The sequence below is a fragment of the Hermetia illucens genome, chromosome 3 (genome assembly GCF_905115235.1).
Source record: "Hermetia illucens chromosome 3, iHerIll2.2.curated.20191125, whole genome shotgun sequence".
Classification (NCBI taxonomy): Eukaryota; Metazoa; Arthropoda; class Insecta; order Diptera; family Stratiomyidae; genus Hermetia; species Hermetia illucens.
The window spans coordinates 95265137-95286731 of record NC_051851.1 but is presented as its reverse complement, the minus strand read 5'-3'; the positions used below and the strand labels follow the sequence as shown (position 1 = coordinate 95286731).

Here is a 21595-nt window from a genome sequence, read left to right as displayed (position 1 = left end):
AGAGCGGGAAGGCAAGATTAACAAAACCAATTGAATCTCCAGGTATTACTTCCAAAACCGCACCAGCGGAAGCAATGGAAGCGAAGCGCTGGCCTAATGATGACTACCTGCAAATACTACAGTAGTTACCCGATAATTCGTATGATCAAGGGACTGATAGGATATCGGTAGTGCAAAATAACGAAAAGTAACTCTGGGGACCGCCAAATTTCTCCGAATTAGCCGGAACTACGAATAATCGATGTATGTATTATTGAGACTCCACTGTATTAATAAGGGAAATCCCGAAATTGTTAGTCGTCAGAATATTCCCAAGGATTTTTTCACTAAATCTGACAAAGAGGTGAATTAACAGTGTAAAATTGGGACATTTGCACTCACATATAGCCAGGATACACCCCCAAATCTAGTCGGGAAACAAATCATCCCAAAATCGTCAATCGAATAAAAGCAACGACTCATCCGAGACGAGAGAATTCCCGCGCCATCTGTCGGAATATCTATGGTGGTCAATCTGTCAAATTCAAACAAATGTGTCTGATTCCACTCCAGTAAAATTCTTGAAAATTTACTAATGAAAACGTTGATATTCTCCATAATCAATTAGTTTCCTTTGAAAAACACATTTTGAGGCGAAAAACAACTGAATCGCATCCTCTGAGCGCGCGCATGCCCCAACATGGCGCTGTCAACCTCGTCTCTCCGTAGTCAAGGCGACACGGGCCCTAGCAACCGAGAAAACAAATTAAAATTCGTTGAATCAAAAGTGTGTGTGCAAGATATTTTCGCGAAAAGTGGTAACCTCGCGCTCCACGGCATTTTGCCGACCAACAAGTGCAATTTCTAATTAAACCGGACACTGTGCAATCCATTTTCCAAACTGGGGCGCCGGAAAGAGCCTTTTGAATGTTTACACGGACGAACATTTTTCTCCTCGGATTTCATGTTGATTTCGCCTTCGTACATGGCTGGTAAGTGTCTGCCTGCAAAGGCACATGTTTGGGTTCGTGGAAGCTAAAGTTTACTGTCGGCATCTTACCGGAGATGCATTGTGTGCTGGTTTCTTGTTAATGAATTCGGATCGGTGCCCACCGGATCTTGGCCGTGTTTCGAATTGGCCCTTCCCGTGGTTTAGCTTTTGTTTCTTTGTCTGACTGTCAAAATCAGATGTTGGGAAGTGTCAACGAAAGATGGAGATGCTCTCCAAGTGGAAGGTCAGCACCGGGGTCTGCTCCGTATTCGCACGTACCTGGAAATGATTTCCCATTCTGAAATGAAGCGGTCACTGCTACTTCCTCACCCATGTCCCCATCGAAGTATTATCCATCATCAAATGGACAAAAGTCCTGACGCTAAGGTGCAACCATATAAAGTGTGTAATTACGCACTTTGTTAAGTTGGCAAGTATGCGAAGTGGAAGAAATAGGATTGCTGAGAACAGTAGGACAACACGTTTTTATCAGTTTAGCTTTCTATGGAATCGGGTGCAGGACATTCTAATCCTACTTCTGGGAGGTTTCGCCTCCGTTTACTTGGGTTCATACCAATCGGGATATCCACTAAACCAACCACGTCTGAGAGGGCCAACACCTAGCTGCCCAACGTCAACACTGTGTCTTACTAAATGTACTTCTGGTGCAAATACCTCAATCTGATCCGTTTTTGTCATCCATGTTCTTCGCAGCTCTAGGTGAATCCGTCTGCTTATTGATTCTGCCACCGCGCCATGTTAAAACTCTTGCATCATCATCATCAACGGCGCAACAACCGGACTGGTATCCGGTCTAGGCCTGCCTTAATAAGGAACTCCAGACATCCCGGTTTTGCGCCGAGGTCCACCAATATCCCTAAAAGCTATCTGCCGACCTGACCTACGTTATCGTTCCATCTTAGGAAGGGTCTGCCTCGTCTTCTTTTTCTTCCATAGATATTGCCCTTATAGACTTTCCGGGTGGGATCATCCTCATCCATTCGGATTAAGTGACCCCCACCGTAACCTATTGAACTGGATTTTATCCACAACCGGACGGTCATGGTATAACTCATAGATTTCGTCGTTATGTAGGCTGTCGTCCATCCTCATGTAGGGGGCCAACAATTCTTCGGAGGATTCTTCTCTCGAACGCGGCCAAGAGTTCGCAATTCTTCTTGCTAAGAACCCAAGTCTCCGAGGAATACATGAGGACTGGCAAGTTCATTGTCTTGTACAGTAAGAGCTTTAACCCTATGGTGAGACGTTTCGAGCGGAACAATTTTTGCTCTTGCATACCTTCTTGAATTAATTCTTGGAAGGGGATTTAGGTGTTTCATCTCTGGTCCTCCTGCAGCATAGTTGTGGCGGTGCAATCGCTGAGTCTTTTGAACGTCAGATTTTCGATCTCGCTCATCCGAATCCCAGTTAGTCGTGGAATGTAATGTAAATTGAATGACCAATAAACTGAAACCCACTCATTCGAAATGCAATGGATAAAACAGCCTGTCCCAGGCATTATGTCAAAATCATACTTAGACGGAGTCCATACTCAGAAAATACTCGCACGTCGACTCCCACGGCTTGCATAATGAAAAACGGACTGCGGATTATTCAACAGCAGTGTCGCATAAAATGGTTGCTGGAAGTACCTGGTTTGTGCAGAGACGGGATAACTTTCAGCCAAGTTGACTGCCACCTTTCAGCCTTGAGATGTCAGAACATATATGCGGGTCAATATAGACTCGGATTACTATCTCGTTGGCATGTTGCTCCGGGCTCCAGTTACAACATCGCCTAAGATCCCCTCTAACAATCAGGTAAGAATGAAAACTGAAGCCCTCCGTAACACATATAAGGGGGAAATGTATTCCGCAATAACCGCAGCTAACTGAAGTCCTGGAATAAAACATCAACAAATCAGTTTCACAACCACCTGAAGAACATTATCATTGATGCGACCACAAACGTGCTTGGCTCCAGCCCAAAAAAAGTCGGAACGGTTGGTTCGACGAAGAATGTCAACTAACAAAGAACGCGGAAACGCACAAAGAGCTATCACGGACTCCAACGAGCAGAGAAGCGACTTCACATACACAAAAAGGAAGCCTGGAAGAACCAGCAAGTTTGTGAACTCGAGAAGTACAGGGAGCAACGGCAGCACGATGCTTATCTGCCGAAACAAAAGGGAAATTTGAAAACGTCGGACAAATACTGCACCCAGCAAGCACGGAATTAACAATTCGTGGGATTCATCAGCTCAAAAATCGTAAGTCGCCAGGATCCGGTGAAATTACAACCGAATTGGCTAAATATGGACGTGACGAAATACACCAAGCCGCCTATCAACATGCTTAAGGGGTAGGGCAGCGAATCAATGTATGATGACTGGTAACGAGGCATTATCTATTCCATACATATTATGGGGGATATCACGCAGTGCAGGTATCACATTGCTGAGTTCCACCTATAAGATATTCTCCGATATCTTTCTAGCCCCGATAGCCCCATACACCCAAAACATAAACGTTCCATTCCAAAAGGGTCAAACAGCAACAGGTCAGATTTTCTATGTGCGGAAACTGACAAAAAAACTGTTCCAATATGGTCATCAGTTACACCATCGTTTCATCGACTTGAAGGCCACCTATGATAGCATAATAATAATAATTTTTGGCGCAACAATCCATATTGGATCAGGGCCTTGAAGTGTGTTAGAGCACTTCATTCAAGACCGTAACGGTACACTACAATACACTGTAGGAGACAATGTGGTCAGCATTGCGCTCGCCCGAGATAATTACCCTGATTTGACTCAGGTACTCATTCACAGCTGAGTCGACTGGTATCTGACGTCAAATCACGATACAAACCCCACTGCCACCAATTTGAACCGCGACCATCCGTATGACAGCCTTGTGCTCTAACCACTCAGCTATCTGGACACATGATAGCATAGCCAGGGTAAAACTGTTTACGGCCATGTGAGAATTCGGTATTCCGACCAAATTGATAAACTGACTAGGCTAACCCTGACCAATGTGCGAGGCCAAATAAAAGCATCAGGGACACCCTCGATGCCATTCATCATCAATCACGGTCGAAAACAAGGGGTGCTGGCCCTGAGAAAAGTAATCCCCGATGCTGATCTTAAATGCGAAAGGCACCGTTCTCTTCAAGTCCCCTCAACTGGCCTATGCTGACCATATTAACATTATGGGAAGAAAAACCCGAGATGTACAATCTATCTTCATCCAGATCGATCGAGCGGTGCGAGATCTTGGACGGTACATTAGTGAAGGTAAGCGTTAGCGATAGCGTTGGCCAGAGCCTGAAAGTCACAATGTCTAAAGTTCCTTACTAAGTCTAGAGTTCCTTACTAAACCTACAGTGCGCGCGATTTCTATATACGCACCCCTCGTTGTGACTATATAGAAGCCTTGAGAAATATAAAGTTTATATGATAGTAAATGTATCTTTATTTAAGTTTAGAATAGCGGAAAAAATTAACAAAATACATCTTCATTTTTTTTTAAATTAACGAAAATTACATTTTTATTCCGCAATTTCTATATACGCACTTGCACTTTTAAGACTATTGCAACAAATAAACGCATATTGACTAATTACTAATATTTTGTTTTGCCCCCATTGGACCTTATGCCTTCAAAAATTCGATATGGCGTTGAGGCTATTAAATTTTTAAAGTATTTTCTACGATTTGGTACCAGCATTCTAAAATTATTTTCTTTAACCCAAGTACAGAGCCAAATTGACGTTCATTCGCATAGACTTTCCTTGCAAGTATCCCCCATATATTCTCTATGGGATTAGCATCAGGGCTTCGATGTGACCACTGCAACATTTTTATTTGTTTGTCATTTCAAAATGATTATATATGATATGCAGATATGCAGAAGCGTGTACTGCGGCGTTGTCATGTTGAAAATTCCAGCCAATGTTATCATTCATATCATCTAAATGCGGCATCAAAATGGCTTCTAGAAGCTCAGTTCAAATTACTGAGTTAATTTTGGTTCGTACGATTCCCTGTCGAAGATTACCGGGAAAAGAAAATGCCCCCCAAAACATACCACTACCGCCTCCAAAACTGCGACTCATTCGAGGAGCTTCATTTTTAAGGTTTTGTTTGTAAAACAAAACCTTATTGAAATCGGTTCAATGTCTGTCTGTCTGTCTTTTTTTTTTTGAGGAGGTGAAAATCTTCAAAAGACACTGGTCTGGACACACCAGCGTTTGAGATTTTTACCCACTAAAACTACCCCCAACTCCCTCCTTGCCCCGCGGAACCACCATAAGGTATTACATCACAGCTCACTCTAGCTTAATCCAATTTCTCCTATACGCGGCGTACGTGACCGCGCTTTTCTCCTTTCCTCTGCCTTTCGCAATTTATCTTGAATAGATGCGATCATGGAGTTGACCGCATCCCAATTCTCTTGATGTGCTAGCATTTTCGGCACCAGATTTTCTGGTACCAGCACCTCTCCTAGAGTCCCCTCTAGATTCCTCTTTTCTTCCACAAATCTCGGACAGTGGAAGAATACATGCTCTGGGTCCTCTGGGATTCCCTCACAATTTGGACAGTCGAGTGAGGTCTCCAATTTAAACCTGTGAAGGTATTAGAGATATCCCCCATGCCCCGTGAGAAACTGGGTCAAATTATAATTAATCTCACCATGTCGTCTCTCCAACCACTCCTTGATGGCAGGAATGAGCCTGTGAGTCCACCGACCCTTTCCCGAGCATTCCCACCGCTCTTGCCATCTATTTATGGATCTCTCCCTCTCAGCGTTCTTCGTCTGCAATAAGGGAGAGATTGACTTCGCATGGTATATATTCGCCATCTCATCTGCCAAGATGTATGTCAATCGGCATCATTCCAGAGATGACGAATGCTGCATCATCTGAGACAGTCCTGAAGGCAGAGCATACCATCAGAGCTGTCCACCTGTAGACTGCATTCAGTTTGCTAGTGTTAACTGACATCCGCCTCGCTCCAAACTGGGGTCGCATAGAGTATGATTGAGGTCACCACCCTGGCTATAAGCAACCTAGAGGTATGCCGTGGCCCTCCCACGTTCGGCATCATCCTCGCCAGGACCATACTAGCAGTGGATGATTTATCACAAACATACTGTACGTGCTGCTTATAGCTGAGCTTCCTGTCTATCACCACCCCCAAGTATTTGATGGTCGGTTTGGAAGTGATGATATGATTTCCGATTCTAATACCGCCTGTATTTTCTCTTCCGTTGCTTCGTGATGAGCACCGCTTCTGTTTTTTCCTCCGCAAGCATCAGACCAGAGCTCTCCAACCAGCATTTGACAGCACTGATTACCTCGCTTGAGTATAACTCAGCATATTCGAGATGCTTTGCGACAACAACCAGTGCTATGTCGTCAGCATTTGAATGCATTTTTCACATCCAGGGTTACTACCACGCAATATTTGCTGGTACTACCTTTTCCGTAAATTGCATCTTCGGCCAAGGCAGTAACCAATTTGATGGCATCAATGATTGATCTGGCTTTTCGGAACCCATACTGCCGATCTGAAAGGCCGCCTTGGCTCTCAACAACCGGGAGTAATCTATTATAGATTACCCGCTCTAACCCACGGGTTTACGTCCGCTTCTGAGCAGAGCTCCTTAAAGCATTTCCTCTTGCTACGCTGGATGGCGAGCTTGAGGATTTTGCGGGCTGCCTTATAGGCGCACTTTTTCTGCCCCTAATCGACTCTATCTACCGCCCTCTGAGCCGCTCTTCTGGCTCGGTGGGAGGCTGATCGAAGACCGGTCAGTTCATCATTCCACCAGTAATTTGGTCTTCTACTGGGGAATGAGCACCTCCTAGGCATGGACGCGTCACATGCTTTGGCGATGCATTGAGCCAGATGGACGGCTCTACGGAAATCGTAGAGGCGCCTGCATTATCAGGTTGATCTAACCACACCTCTATGAAGGTCTGCTCATCCAAAGATTTTGCAAACCAGCCTGAAATCTTTTTCGGTTTCGGGCATGATAGCTCTTTGGCCTGGGGCTCGACACATGTCTCAAAAAGATTGCCTGGTGATCGCTGTGGGTGCAGCGTTCACTGACGCACCAGGACATACCACGCGCCAGCGAAGGGCTGACAAAGGTCAGGTCTACAACTGAGCCTGACCCCCCTTTCTGGAAGGTGTTTACAGCACCATCGTTAGCCAAAACTATGTCCATCTGCGCGAAAGCTTCTATTCAACTGCGCGCCCTAGCATTTGATTCTCTGCTGCCCCACTCTAGTGCCCAAGCATTGAAATCACCAGCAATCACCTTTGGACTTCGTCTCCTTGCGTCGAGAACAAGATTATCAAGCATTTGCTCGAATTCAGACAGTGTCAAACTTGGTGGGGCGTAGCAGCTGTATACGCCCACACAAAGCCGCTGGCTGCCTGACTTGCAGTACATTGTATGGCCTGTCGACCGCAAGCCTACATCGCCGCTCCACCAGTCGAATCTGTGACCCATATGCCACCGTGACGGTTTCTATATGGTTCACTTATGATGGCAATTTCCATCTCAGATTCGAACGTGGTCTGCTCAAGTAAATCCTGAGCGACCCTGCAATGATTCAGGTTAATTTGAATAAACCTCATTTTCTCATTGCAGTGAGCGCCTTCCTAAATTCCGGACATTTACCACTTCCGGCAATATGCCGGTGATCCTGTCCTTGTTTTACTTCGCACAGTAGGCATTTGGGGTCCCTATTGCACTCTCTGGTAATATGGCCTTTCTCCCCACACCTTCTGCATCGATCGGATCGATCAATGTTGCTGGTGCTTGCCTTCGCAAAGTGCCCAAACATGAGGCATTTAAAGCACCTCTTCAGTGAAATTTGTTCTCTTAAACGGCAGAAAACCCATCCAAACCGAACCCTTCCGGGAGCCAACAACATCTGCGCTGCTTCCGCTGGTACCGTATTGTGGTCGTTTGAGTACCACCATAGGCTTTTCGTAAGCCCACAACAGACTCCTCGGTAAGTTCTTTCAATTTGAATTGCTCCTTCAGAGCAGTACAAATTTCTCCTTTCGATGTCACTTCGTCGAGATCCTTACATTGTATATAGATCTCATGTTTTAGGGCACGCACAGCGGCATTCTCCCCAAGTGAGTTATTCACTTGAGTGCGAAAGTCATCAGTTTTGCCACCGCTGGATCTTTTCAGCTCGAACATGAGATCCCCTTTCTGGGTTCTTCGGATTCGGTTTACATTTCCGCTCAGATCTTTTAGGTCGGGATCAGCTTTGACGTTTTTGAGTATCTCCGCGTAGGACAGATTGCCCTTACTGGAGATAACAATTGCATCTGGGCGAGTTCGGACTTTTACTTTTCGTTTCGCTTTATTGTTGGTAACTTTAGTCCATCCATCGTTTTCGTTCGTCTTGGGCTTCGCAACGCTGGTCGAGTTTCCTAGATTCGCTGTATGCTTTCCTCCTTCTGAGCTGTTGGTGTTGGTTTTCAGGATGTCCTGTCCGCCTTTTTTGTGCAAACACAAAACTTTATTAAAATCGGTTTACTGCCTGTCTGTCTGTCCGTCACACGCATTTTTCTCGGAGACGGTTATAGCGATTGACACCAAATTTGGTAGAAAGGTGGGAACTGTGAACGCTCATGCATATAGTGAGCTACATCCTTTTACGACGAATTGAAGGGGGGGTCCCCATACATGCAAAAGGGGGGCGTAAATTTTCTTTTCATCAAATATAACCATATATATAATATAATAAAATATAATATAACCAAATTAAAGGTCTCGGTTAGTACTTTTCCAAGCCGTTCTTAGTTTTGACTTTCGTTGAAAAGGTGGAGAGTGCGGGGGGTTGAAAGTGGTCATTTTTTTAACGAACCCATTCTCAGGAACTACCAAACCGAAAAATCTGAAAAAAATCAGGGGGCTGCCACTCTATAGTGCCTAGGCTCCGAAATACACCCCATACCGATACCTGCTCAAATAAAGTTAATAATAGTACATTACTTTAATTTTTAGAAATTGACAGGAAAACCCCCCATAAGTTCACCCTAGAATCACAAAATTTTGCAGCAGTGTAGGCTACGGTATGGAGCATGATCCTGCCAAATTTGGTGAAAATCACGCTATTACTAAGAAAGTTATACTAGGTCAAAACTGTAGCTCCTCTGCAAATTCAAGACTTTGAATGTCAATATCACTTGAAAATGGCTATTTTCACATAATATATGCATATTTTACGTGGCACAGGCACCTATTGTAGAGGACTCTAATAGCCTTCACCATATTCCTTATGGCTTGGTGCACGTTGTGCTTGTCCTTGATAAACTCGGACAGCTAAACTATTTTTGCCCCAAGCTGGGTGAAGGGTAATTCCTCCAGATCGGGACTCTGCTCCCTATAGGTCCCGGCAGGGTTACTCCTTTTACATGGTCCTTCACTTTTGACCTGTCCTTTTTCCTTCATCGTCTTTGGCATTGGTGGAGATCTCAAAGTTGATGAGCTTCTTTTGAAAGGATCTCTTCCTTGTTCCTGGAGTACCTCCTGCTGTCGAACATCTTGAACATGTGCGGTGGGTGTTGTCACGGTTTTTGTTGTCCAAAAAGCTGCTTTTAGTTCATCTTTGTTTGCTCTTGTTATTGGTGTTCTCGGTAAGGTCGTACTTTTGGTCCGCGCACCAGAGATGAGCAAACACTAGCCCATGCACAGCCAGAAAAGAAAAATGCATGAACACATATTTACACATCAACAGGTATGCCCCAATCCGCCAGCTGGGGTCGCGCCTGATGGGAGATCTGCCCACTCCTCACAGGTCTGTCTGTCTGTCTGTCTGTCACAGGCACTTTTCTCAGAAACAGCTATACCGGTTGACACGAAATTTGGTGAGAAGGTGGGAACTGTGGACACCCAGACATGCAGTGAGTGATATCCTCCTACGTTGAGATTTAGGGGGGGGGGGGGGTCCCCATACATGTAAAAGGGAGTGTAAAAATTTTTTTCACCAAATATAGTCATGTGGGATATCAAGTGAAAGGTCTCAATTAGTACTTTTCGAAGCCGGTCTTAGTTTTGAGATTTGTTAAAAAGGCGGGGGAGTGGGAGGGGTGGAAAGTGATGATTTATTTAACGGAGCCATTCTCAGAAACTACCCAACCGGAAAATCTGAAAAAAATCATGAAGCTGCCTCTATACGGTATCCAGGCCTCAAAATACTCTCCATATCGATATCTGCTCAAATTAAGTTAATAATAGTATATTACCGTATTTTTGGGAAAATTGAGTAAAGTCCCTCTTAAATTTATGTCAGAGTTATGAAAGTATTATAGTATAGAATATAATATGAAGCATATTATCTCCAAGTTTGATCAAAATCATACTATTAGTAACAAAGTTACAGTAGCTCAAAGTTGCCTTACCGTGTAAATTTACAACCCGAAGTACTAAATCTGATATACTAAATGCATATTCTTAACGGGCTACGTACAAATGGGATAGTTCTACACTCAAATATACTCACACAAGAAACAAGCAAAACCTTTCATACCTGAAGCGCCCAGCGTCCGGTCGGGAAGACTTATTTATAGATCGTACCAAAATGCGCTAAATTCAGCTGGGCCGTAAAAGTTGAATTTCTTCTCATCCGAAAAAATTACTGCATTCCATTCTTCTTCCCATTTTATCCACGATCTAGCAAATTTGAGACAAGCCTTATTATGTGTCGGTGTTAAATGAGGTGTTTAGCAAGCTTTTTTATATTTAATGCTGTTATCAGTATGGAAAATCTGTTTCACTCGTCTCTTTTTAATAGGAAGAAGTTATTTTCGACATCGATCTGGAACCAACCAAAGTTTATTTCTAGTAGCTTCCTCCTTCATCAGGGCGATTTCTCTTTACTCGATTTTTTTATTTCCACGCGGATGTTTTTTGGACCGTATTTTCCCTTTAATCTAAAGAAATTCCTCGAAACTCCGCCGAATCTAACAATTTCCCTCAACATCCTTCTCATTATTCAGCCCGAATCTTCCATTCTGGCAAGTTAGCCTTTTTCTTCTTCGGTTAAGACTTTTCCACGAGGCGTCGCTATAATCTAAGCTAAAAAAGCTAAAGTTGAGCACTGTTTTACAAATGACAAAAAAACTTTTCAAAAGGAATTTTATATATGTTTTAGCTACCTGCGTTTAACGAAATTGTGCACTTGCAAATGATTGCTTTCGACCAGAAACAAAACATCATACAACATTTTTCAGCTGATCTAAATGTCCCTGTCATAGCGAATTCTCAGGAAACCAAGGAACTTATATTCCCTTCAATTGTTTCACACAATCTTCGCATTCTATGCATTTTCTAAGAAAATGAGAAATAATGTGACTGCGTATATAGAAATTGCGCTCACTGTAAGGCGGATACCGGTTGTTGCGGCGTGGATGATAACGAATAATAATAGCTTAAGGGGGTCATCCCGTGTGTCGGATCCTAGGAATCTAATTTTTTTCTGGTATCAAATATATCTAGATATAGTGTAGAATATATAGGCAAAGTGATTTGTTGATATTTGGAGTCGTTCGGAAATTCCAGGTAAAATGTCACATGCCAGGTTTACGTCTATCGCCGTAATAAAGCGCGTCCGAATGACGTTCAAGTGCCTTCGCTAAAATCATAAGAAAGCCAAGGCTCTACATGTGTTTTTTCAAGAAACCTAAGGTTTATGGACTAGGTATAGCAGATTAATGGCCAGTTAAGATTTTATGGTTAAAGATCGCATTCTACTTTTCAAATGCGTTTTTCTCGAAACTGCAAGTTGAAAATCTGCTGCCACCATAACCCAAAATCTATCCAACGAGATTCTTTGAAATTTTCACGACTTTTTCAGAACTAGGATAATTGCGATTCATTCGGTATTTTTTTTTTATTCATTAAAGAAAAAAACACCAAAATTAACAAAAAAAATTAAACAAGGCAGCGAAAATTTAGCTTTCAAAATTTTTTAATAATCCTAGTTTGCGGACTGTGGTTCAGTCCCCACGTTAAAATGCCGTTTACATTTTTCCTTTAAGATTATCACAGCGTTCAACATGTGGCGTGCCTTTTTAAGGTTTTGTGTGAAACAAAACCTTATTAGAATCGAGTCGGTGTCCGTCTGTCTGTCTGTCACACCCAGTTTATTCGGAAACCGCTGGACCGATTGTCATGAAAATTGGTGAGAGTATATAATCTGGTGTTCCCTTTACATGCAGTAAATGGCATCATTTTGTCTTAAGTTTAAGGGGAACTCCCCATACATGTGAATGTAACGACCAAATTTTTGTTTTCACAGAATGTAGCCATGTGGGGTATCAAATGAAAGGTCTCAATTAGTACTTTTGGAAGCTGGTTCAATATTTGATATTGGGTGAAATATAGGGGAGTGAGGGCTCACAATATGACCCCCAAAAAGTGTAACAGGCCTCATTCTCAGAACCTATCCAACCGAAAAAATCTGAAAAAAATCACAGTGGTGCATCTCTACGAAATCTAGACCTCAAAATATTGGGTTGCGGAAGAAGAAATGTCGTATTTTCTTAATAAATGGCGACAATATGTGCTACAAGTGTCTCTTTGACAGTGTTGTGATCGTACGTTTCAGTCTCAAGTTATAGCGCGTCAAAGATGGAGTCCACCAAGCTAGAAATTCGTCATATTTTACGTTTTCATTACCTGATAGGTAAAAATGCAACGAAGGCGGCCAACAAAATTTGTGAAGTTTATGGGCCCGATACTGTAACGATTCGCACAGCACAGCGTTGGTTCGATCGATTTCGTTCTGATGTAGTGGATGTCGAAGATACACACACCCCCCCCCCCCCCCCCCCTGGTAGGCCAATCGTTGTAGAAACCGATAAAATAGTCGAAATCATCCAAGTAGACCAGCATGTGAGCATTCGCTCGATTGGTCAGGAACTGCGTATAGACTGTAAAACCGTTTGAAACAATTTGCAGAAGATTGGATTCCAAAAAAAAGCTGGATGTTTGGGTGCCACACGAGTTGACGCAAAAAAATATGTTGGACGGAATATCAGCGCCTGCGATGCACTGCTGAAGAATTCGACCCATTTTTGAAGCGTGAAAAGTGGATCACGTACGCCAAGTCCAGATTGATGGCCCGGAAGGCTTTGCTGTGTGTTTGGTGGGATTGGAAGGGAATCATCCACTATGAGTTGCTCAAATATGGCCAGACCCTCAATTTGGTCCTCTACTGTGAGCAACTCGACCGCTTGAAATAGGCGATTGACCAGAAGCGGCCAGAATTGGTCAATAGGAATGGTGTTGTGTTCCACCATAACAACACTCGGCTTCACACTTCTTTGATGACCGACCAGAAGCTACGGGAGTTCAGATGGGATGTCCTATCGCACCCACCGTATAGTCCGGACCTGGCACCAAGTGATTACCATCTTTTTCGGTCCATGCAAAACGCTCTTGGTGCTACTAAGTTGGCCTCAAAAGAGGATTGCGAAAACTGGCTGTTTTTTGCAAATAAGGAGGGGGGGGGGTTTATAAGGGGGGATAATGAAGTTGCCTTCTAAATGACAACAAGTTTGCGAACAAAACGACACGTATTTGACTTAAATGGGATAATTCTAAGTATGTTAAATAAAGCGTCAAATTTCAATCAGAAATACTACATTTCTTTTTCCCCAACCCAATATATCCGGTTCCAATATCTGCACAAATGAAGTTAATAATACTGTATTTCCACATTTTAGAAATCTGCCCGGAACCCTCCTTATGTTCATCCCAGAAGTACAAAATGGCATGCGTGTAATGAAGAACATAGTGCACAATTTGGTCAAGTTTGAAGAAAATCCAACTATTATTAACAAAGTTATAGGGGGTAACACTTTACCATTTTTTGTGAATTTCGTGCACTCTACAACCTGCATGACGTCATCATCACATATCAATTCGTCAATACCACAACGAAGTGAGTTCATATGAATGGGGTGGCAAGGAATTATTTTGTTTTAGTTTTTTAGTCATTCGTATATGAATATCAATTACTCCAACCGGACATGTGTGTATGTAGACATATAGTATACGCAATGCTAATGTGTTGGTTACCAGCGGTTTTTAATTTACGCACGTGCTTTGGTGCAGAGAGTAAAGTCGAAATGCGTGAAGATGCGTTGGATCAATTTATCAATGCGTTAATAGACAATTTTTACTTATTTATATATGTACATATGTGTATCTTAGATTTTGGAAAAATATTGCGGAATATTTTCCATTCTTAGCTACATATGTACAAATGGAAAACGTGCATAGAGGGTTGCTCACATAAGATGAACACAAAACCTTTTACCTAAATTGACGAGCTTCCAAAATTCCGAATTGTTTTAATTAGTAAATATTTAGAATTTCAGTCTGAAATTTCTACGAAATACTCCCAACATATTCTACTTTGAAAGTAAATATAAAAGAAAAAACGATTTCTGGAAACCTTGACATAGGAAAACCCAATTATTTTCACTTTTATGGCTGCATCGGATGAAAACGTGGCTGATCTCTTGGTAGACAAATTTTATTGATTTTTAACAAACCACGAGTGATAATGAACAAACTATTTGCTCTATATGTCACAAGATGGAGAAACCCTCGCATTAACCCACACAGAAAACCACTTGGCTTGCTGCCTCTCCCAATTAGGTTTCAGTTTTCGCCTCTAATTTCCTAGAAGATCTCCCTTTCGGAGCTCCCTCATCACGGCAAAGTATAATAAATAATCACTGAAAGGATTGCATAAAATCGTTGTATCTAATCCTAGCCTGCATGACGCCTTTCATTGCGAGTCGAATGAGGATTAAATCACTCAATTACGTAACCCACCCGAAGATTTACAACTTTGTGATGCTATCCAATGCTCCTCGTTCACACAAGCTCAATTTTAGTTATTTATGTTTAATTATGAAATTTAGAAGTTTATTATCTTTGCAATTAATCTCATGTACGTAAGAAGTCTATTTGCATCAAGGCAAGTACTTTCATTTTGAACAATGGCTAGATACTGTCAACTCAATTTTCATTCTAATAGAAAGCCCAACTCCCTTACCTGTATTAATCATTCAATCGAACTCGATTGCTATTACTTTGATCGCTTCGAAACTAGATGTTTTGTGTTACTGTGAGGTTATCATCTCTGTGCATTTGGTATTTCTATTATATTTAACAGCAACTAATGGGCCTAAGAATATTATTCTGAATTTTGAAAATTAGAACTGGGTTTGTTGTCTCCTAAAAGTCCCTGCGTTGGACATAAAAAATAAACATTTTTCTAATGAAAGCTTTGATATATTCCTCTTTCACAATAATTCGTTTCTCGATTATTTTAAAAAGAGCAAGAGATCCTTTCATAATATTGCAAGTTCCATTCATAATCATGACTGGTTTAGGAAAGAACGCTCATGTATAAATCAGTAAATTGTCATAAATTAACATAAACCATGTTTTTTGGGAAAATTTACTATCATTAGAAAATTGTTGTATTTTAGTAGAGGAAAGTCTACGCATCTTTCGTCTTTGAGAGAAATCTATGGTTTAAAAAGAGGGAAACTTCTCCGAACGGGTTTCTCACAAATCATACCCTCTTCACATGATTAAACAAATACGAGAAATCCTACCCACGATTACCTCAAACGCGATAGTTTTGAGCGCGTTACGCATGAGAGAGTCGCCCTTTTACCACCTGCTCGTCACGACAGTAGCGTGGGCCCACCATAAGGTACCATACGCCATATATCGCCAGTAATCACCCACCAGAAAAAGTATTCTCGTAAGCAAATGTTACAACTGCATGAATAGTATCCTCTACCGCCGCCAAGGGTTGCTTTTAAAATTACCATTCCATACTAAAGTGAAAGGCCCGCCACCGGTGAGTAGTTGTTCCTAATTGTTATTATAGCGTTCAGTAACTTCCAACTACGTTAGCAAGTTCATAAAGCCGGTACAACTCTAACAACGAAGTGAGCCCTAGGGTTCAGTCAGTGCAATACGAGTAATCTACACAGGTGAACAATATACACATGGAGTGCAATTTTAGATACGCGAGCCGGGGTATCTAGGAAATTTATTTGATCAATATATTGTTTATCACTAAGGCGGCGAACTACCCGATTTGTGAGAGATAAGCGGCGTCTCTTTCTTGTTCAGATAAACGGTTCATTAGTAAAAATTGCAGACTACACATAGAATTAGCAAATTACTGAAATGAAACCGCTTCTGACATTTCTGCTAATTTTCGTCTGAGTTAAGTTCTAGTAAGAAAATTACCAAATCGTTGAAGTGATAAAGTTTGCTGCAGTAGAAACCCTGATGTGATTGTGCTTTTTACGGATTATCTTGTTAAATAGGTAAATATTGTCGATTATCCAGAGTTATCTGCAGAATTCAGGAAAAATTGCATATTTTTGAAAAAGGTTGAAATTCGACTAAACATTTAAGAAATCAATGACAATACCTGATCTAAAATATCTATTATAACTAATCCTTGGAAATCTGAAAAGTTTGAATGAAAACTAATTGGATAAAGGTTTTAACGTTACAATTTTCCAGAAATATTTTACTTAACACTGGATTTAGGATGATTAGCTTTTTGTTACATTTTTGACATGGTTTTTGTTGGTTCTTCAAATGTAGATAGGACAAAATATCGGAACTAATGCATCCAAATGGCCTGTAGTGTTCTCATTTACAATGGGAAAAACATTAGCAACAAAGCAGAAATTAAAGTTGAGCATTTATTGTAGTACGCCATTTCTTAAATGTCGTTTTTTAGCCTAATTTATGGCACAATTTTCCAAATGCATTATTTGAATAATTTTTAATTGCAAACGTGGTATCACTTCCCTGATAATACGCATTGATCTCTTTGAGTAGATTGATAAAATTCAGACAAGTTTTGCTATTACTTTAAAGGCTAAATTTAAAAGGAGTTCATACTAGCCGCTGGGTAAAAATTGCTGTATTTGTATGTAAAAGCGACTAAAAGGGATAGAAATTCATGGGTTAGTATCCAGCACTTTCGAAATATCACACCAGCACTGGCTTTACAAGTACGATCTTTAGCTATCGAAAAAGATTTTGATTGGTTTCTTGAATGTGCATGTGCTCCCCGATAACAATATTGAGGGTTCCCAAAATGCTCTTTTTCTCCAACTTGATCGAGAATCTTGGAAATATTGGCGGAACAGTCTACGCTTAAGTGAAGTGAGATGGTAGATTTCTTAACAATACTTGCTGTGGTTTGACTGATATTATATCAATATGCAGGCGTGATCTGGAGTTCGTTTTTTGGCAGAAATTTTAGCTGAGATATTCCACCCTAAGTTAAAAAGCATCATAATTGTGGGAACGAACAGAGATTTTTGAACGTTACTTTCTACGAGCAGTTACACGCAGTCAGAAGAGGATTGCTCAAAGTGGCATTGTGGTCGTGATAGGAGGATAAGGTGGGCTCTGACAACTTTATCCTCGGATATCTGTTGGAAAGACAGTCTTGATGACCGTAACAACGGAGAATGGTTGGTAAACTTCGGCAATATACAACGTTTCGTCATTGGCGGCATATTATCCGAGCACAAAAACGGCCATAAGATCCGTAGAGTTTTTACTAACCAGCAATGTATGGACCATATCGCGCGGTTGAATCAGGAGTTCTCTTCTGAATATGCGCAACAAAGGTGTATTGAATTGTTCTTAAAAATGACCATTACCTCATGGTCGCTAAAGTATCATCATCATCAATGGTGCAACAACCGGTATTCGGTATAGACCGGCCTTAATAAGGAACTCCAGACATCCCAGTTTTGCACCGACGCACACTGGGGCACTTTCTTCGGATATAGCGCTCAAAACCTCAATTTTAATTTCACGTTATTTTTAATTTATTATATCACTGAAACAATGTTAACATTTCGGCAAATCATCAAGCAAGCAGGTTTAATCCCAATTGTTTACTTTCACCAGTTTTCATCCTTGTCATTTCTTGTTGGTATTATAGCTAATTTTTACATTTATTCGAAGTGGCAAAACCAAATAATCGTCAGTTTTTTAGCCTTTACAATTTTTGCTTCAAATTAATATGGCGAGTTCAAGTCGTGGTATGTAATACATTAGAATACTAAAAACAAATTTTAATGGCGAAATTAGGAAGAAATTTGGCATTCAAATCTGACCAGTCAATTTCATTTTTGAATGTGAATATTTCAATTTTGCGCAGGGGGATTTCAAATCCGCCAATGTAGTGTTACACTAGAAGGTCCAAATAAATTAAATGTGAAGTAAAAAGTGAAATCCCCTTGCGCAAAATTTAAAAATTGAATAAAATAAATTTAGTGTGAAAAGGTTGAGCAGCGTTTTTGCTCTATTTTAGACGATTCTTGCACTCAAATTTCCATCACAAGGAAGAAAATGTGCGAAATATTTTTTGAAACTAAACAAACATCATTTGATAAAAAGTTTGAAGATGTTTGGAAGTTCATTTGCCAAAAAGTGCCATCACAAGCTAGTTGCCTGTATCCGCGCAACATAGCTTTAAAAAATGTTAAAAGGCAGTTAAAATTAAAGTGGATAAGTTGCAATAGACATAAGGGCAGATTTTTTCAAGCAGAAAAGAGGTGGCTACAAGGGTCCTGCGTATTTCAAACCAACCGGCATTCAAGAGGTGGTTGCGGTCGGCCGCTATTAGATTTCCAAGCAAGTAGCGAGCAGACGAAACGTCGGAAAACAGCAGCTTTACGTGCTGGAAATCCCCCGGATGTTTTAGCGTATGCTACGCAGATGAAATTGAGAGCGAGCGGTAGAAAATTTGAAGCAGACGTGGTGAAAAAAGTAACTGAAATACCAGGATTTGCTCAAAAACATATAAAAGATAAATATGTCCAAAAGCCAACATATTTACCAGTAACTGATGTTCTGTCTATGATAATTGAAGCTGAGTTATCCAAGAAACAATATAACGTCATCCGAAGTTATACGAAGCAAATATTCCCGCCTTACAAAGTTATTCAAAAAGAAAAATTGAAATGTTACCCAGAAAACATTTCATTAAAAGAAAGTGAAGCTGAGGTACCATTACAATCAATTTTAGACCATACTGCCAGTCGGCTACTGTCATCTCAAAAAGATGTCATTAGAAGTTTAGATCCATCTGATTCTCTAACCCTAATTTCAAAGTGGGGTTTCGATGGTAGTTCTAGTCACACGCAGTACAAACAAAAATTCATTTCAGAACTTGATGATAAGTTCGTGTTCATAACATCTCTTGTCCCATTACGACTGGAATCGGCAGTTAATAAAAATATTGTAGCCTGGAATAATCCTCGGCCATCGTCTTCCCGTTATTGTAGACCTATAAGCCTCCAATATCGAAAAGAAACAGAAAAACTTGCTAAAGATGAAAAAACAGATATTGGCGAACAAATTCAAAATTTACACAATACAACAATAACGATCGATGATAAAGAATACTCTGTGGCGCATAAAACCATATTCACGATGGTAGACGGCAAATTATGCAATGCCTTAAGTGAGACTAAATCTTCTCTCCGATGCTATTTATGCGGTGCAACATCTAAAGATTTCAACAACCTACAACAAATGTTATCGAGAAGTGTCGACGATGAGTTCTTATCGTTTGGTATTTCAGTGTTACACTCATGGATAAGAACATTTGAATTTTTACTGCAACTAGCATATAAATTACCAATCAAATCTTGGCGAATCACAAAAGAAACCAAAGATATTGTTGAGAACAACAAAAAAATTCTTCAAGAAAAATTTAGGAAAAAAATGTCGCTAATAATCGACCGACCAAAACCTGGATACGGTAACAGTAACGATGGGAATGTAGCCAGGAAGTTTTTTCAAAATTTTGAAGAATCCGCAACTATTTCTGGAGTTGATAAAGAACTTATTAGACGATTTTACATGATTCTACAAACAATTTCAAGTGGTTTCGATATAAATAAAGAAAAATTCAAAATTTATTGTTTAGAGACGGCCAAATTATACATACAATTATATCCATGGAACTATATGAGTCCGACCGTACATAAGATTTTAATTCATGGCCCAGAAATTATTTCGCACTCATTGTTACCAATCGGACAACTTAGCGAGGAAGCGCAAGAAGCCCGAAACAAAGATTTTAAGGCCTACAGGGAACATTTTAGCCGAAAGACTTCAAGACTTCACAATATTACAGACATTTTCAATAGACTTTTAATTTCTTCTGATCCCTTGATTACTAACCTACGAAAACTACCAACCCTAAAGAGAAAATCATTCGATAGAGAGGTTTGTGATATGTTAACGGTGGACTTGGATAATTCAGCTTCAACGTCATTACAAGACCTTCAAATTACGGATTCTGATGATTCCACCTAATCACATTCAAAATTTATTACTGGCTCTAAACTGAATTAAGCGCAAATAAATATACGTTCCATTTTTTTTCAATTATAATCATATTTTATTCAATATTGAATATTTTACTCTACTTACTGTACATAACAACTGAACCAAGTTTTGAAAATATGTTAAATGTTTTTGTTTCCACTTTTATTGTTCTAATTTTTGCGTATTATATTAAACACGCATATATTATTGCAAATTACGTCTTTTTATAGTTTATCCATGCCCTTACCCCGTTATTCATTACTTATAATAAGATTCTAACACGAAAAAAATGGTTTTGAAGTTTTGAGCACGAGCGCCTTGTAAAGGCCCCAGTGTGCGACGTCCTCCAATTCGATATCCCTAAAAGCTGCCTGGCGACCTGGCCTACGCCATCGTTCCACCTCAGGCAGGATCTGCCCCGTCTTCTTTTTCTACCACAGATATTGCCCTTATAGACTTTCGGGCTGGGTCATTCTCATCCATACGGATTAAGTGACCCGCCCATCGAAACCTATTGAGCAGGATTTTATCCAAAACCTGGCGGTCATAGTATCGCTCATAGATGTCGTCGTTATGTAGGCTACGCTAAAATATAGATTCTTCAAATTGGGAGGTGAGTGAATGAAATGCAGTAGCGAACATAAAAACTGAAAAAATCATATTTCCTGATATCTCTGTGTGATTCCGTAAACGAGCGTTTTTTGAATGGAAATTAGTAAAAATAAATAACTATTGTTCAAAATATTTAAAAACATTCTTAATAGGGTGGGAACTTTTGAAATAGGTCGGGATACCGGAAGGCGGGCGCTTCGGGTATAAAGGTTTTGTGTTCTTCTTATTGAGAAACTCGCTATGTACGATTTTCCATTCGTACATAGCTAAGAATACAAAATATTCCATCATATTTTGCCAAACCCGAAGATTCACATATGTAGACGACCTAAATACTGTGTTCACTCTAAATAAAAAAACATTGTCTATTACCGCATGACGATGCGTGCATATATATGTGCGCATCTAAATTGGTGTAACGCATCTTCACGCGTTTCAAGTTTACTCCGTGCACAAACGCATACATATACATATGTACATGTTAGGTACATAAATTCAAAACCGCTAGTAACCAAAACACACGGGTCTGTTATATTGGTTACTATCGACAAGCTTT

General features: G+C 40.6%; 1 protein-coding gene across 5 annotated transcripts in view; it reads left to right on the top strand.

Annotated features, from left to right (window-relative positions):
- The first annotated feature begins 494 nt into the window (after window positions 1-494).
- LOC119651224 (DNA-binding protein RFX2) overlaps window positions 495-21595 on the top strand; it is a 110873-nt gene continuing 89772 nt past the window's right edge. For 4 of the 5 annotated variants that reach the window (XM_038054694.1, XM_038054691.1, XM_038054690.1 and 1 more), the window contains exon 1: window positions 496-971. The gene's annotated coding sequence lies outside the window, so the exon portion shown is untranslated. Of the gene's footprint in view, window positions 972-21595 lie in introns of all 5 variants that reach the window. The other variant, XM_038054693.1, reaches the window with a different exon arrangement.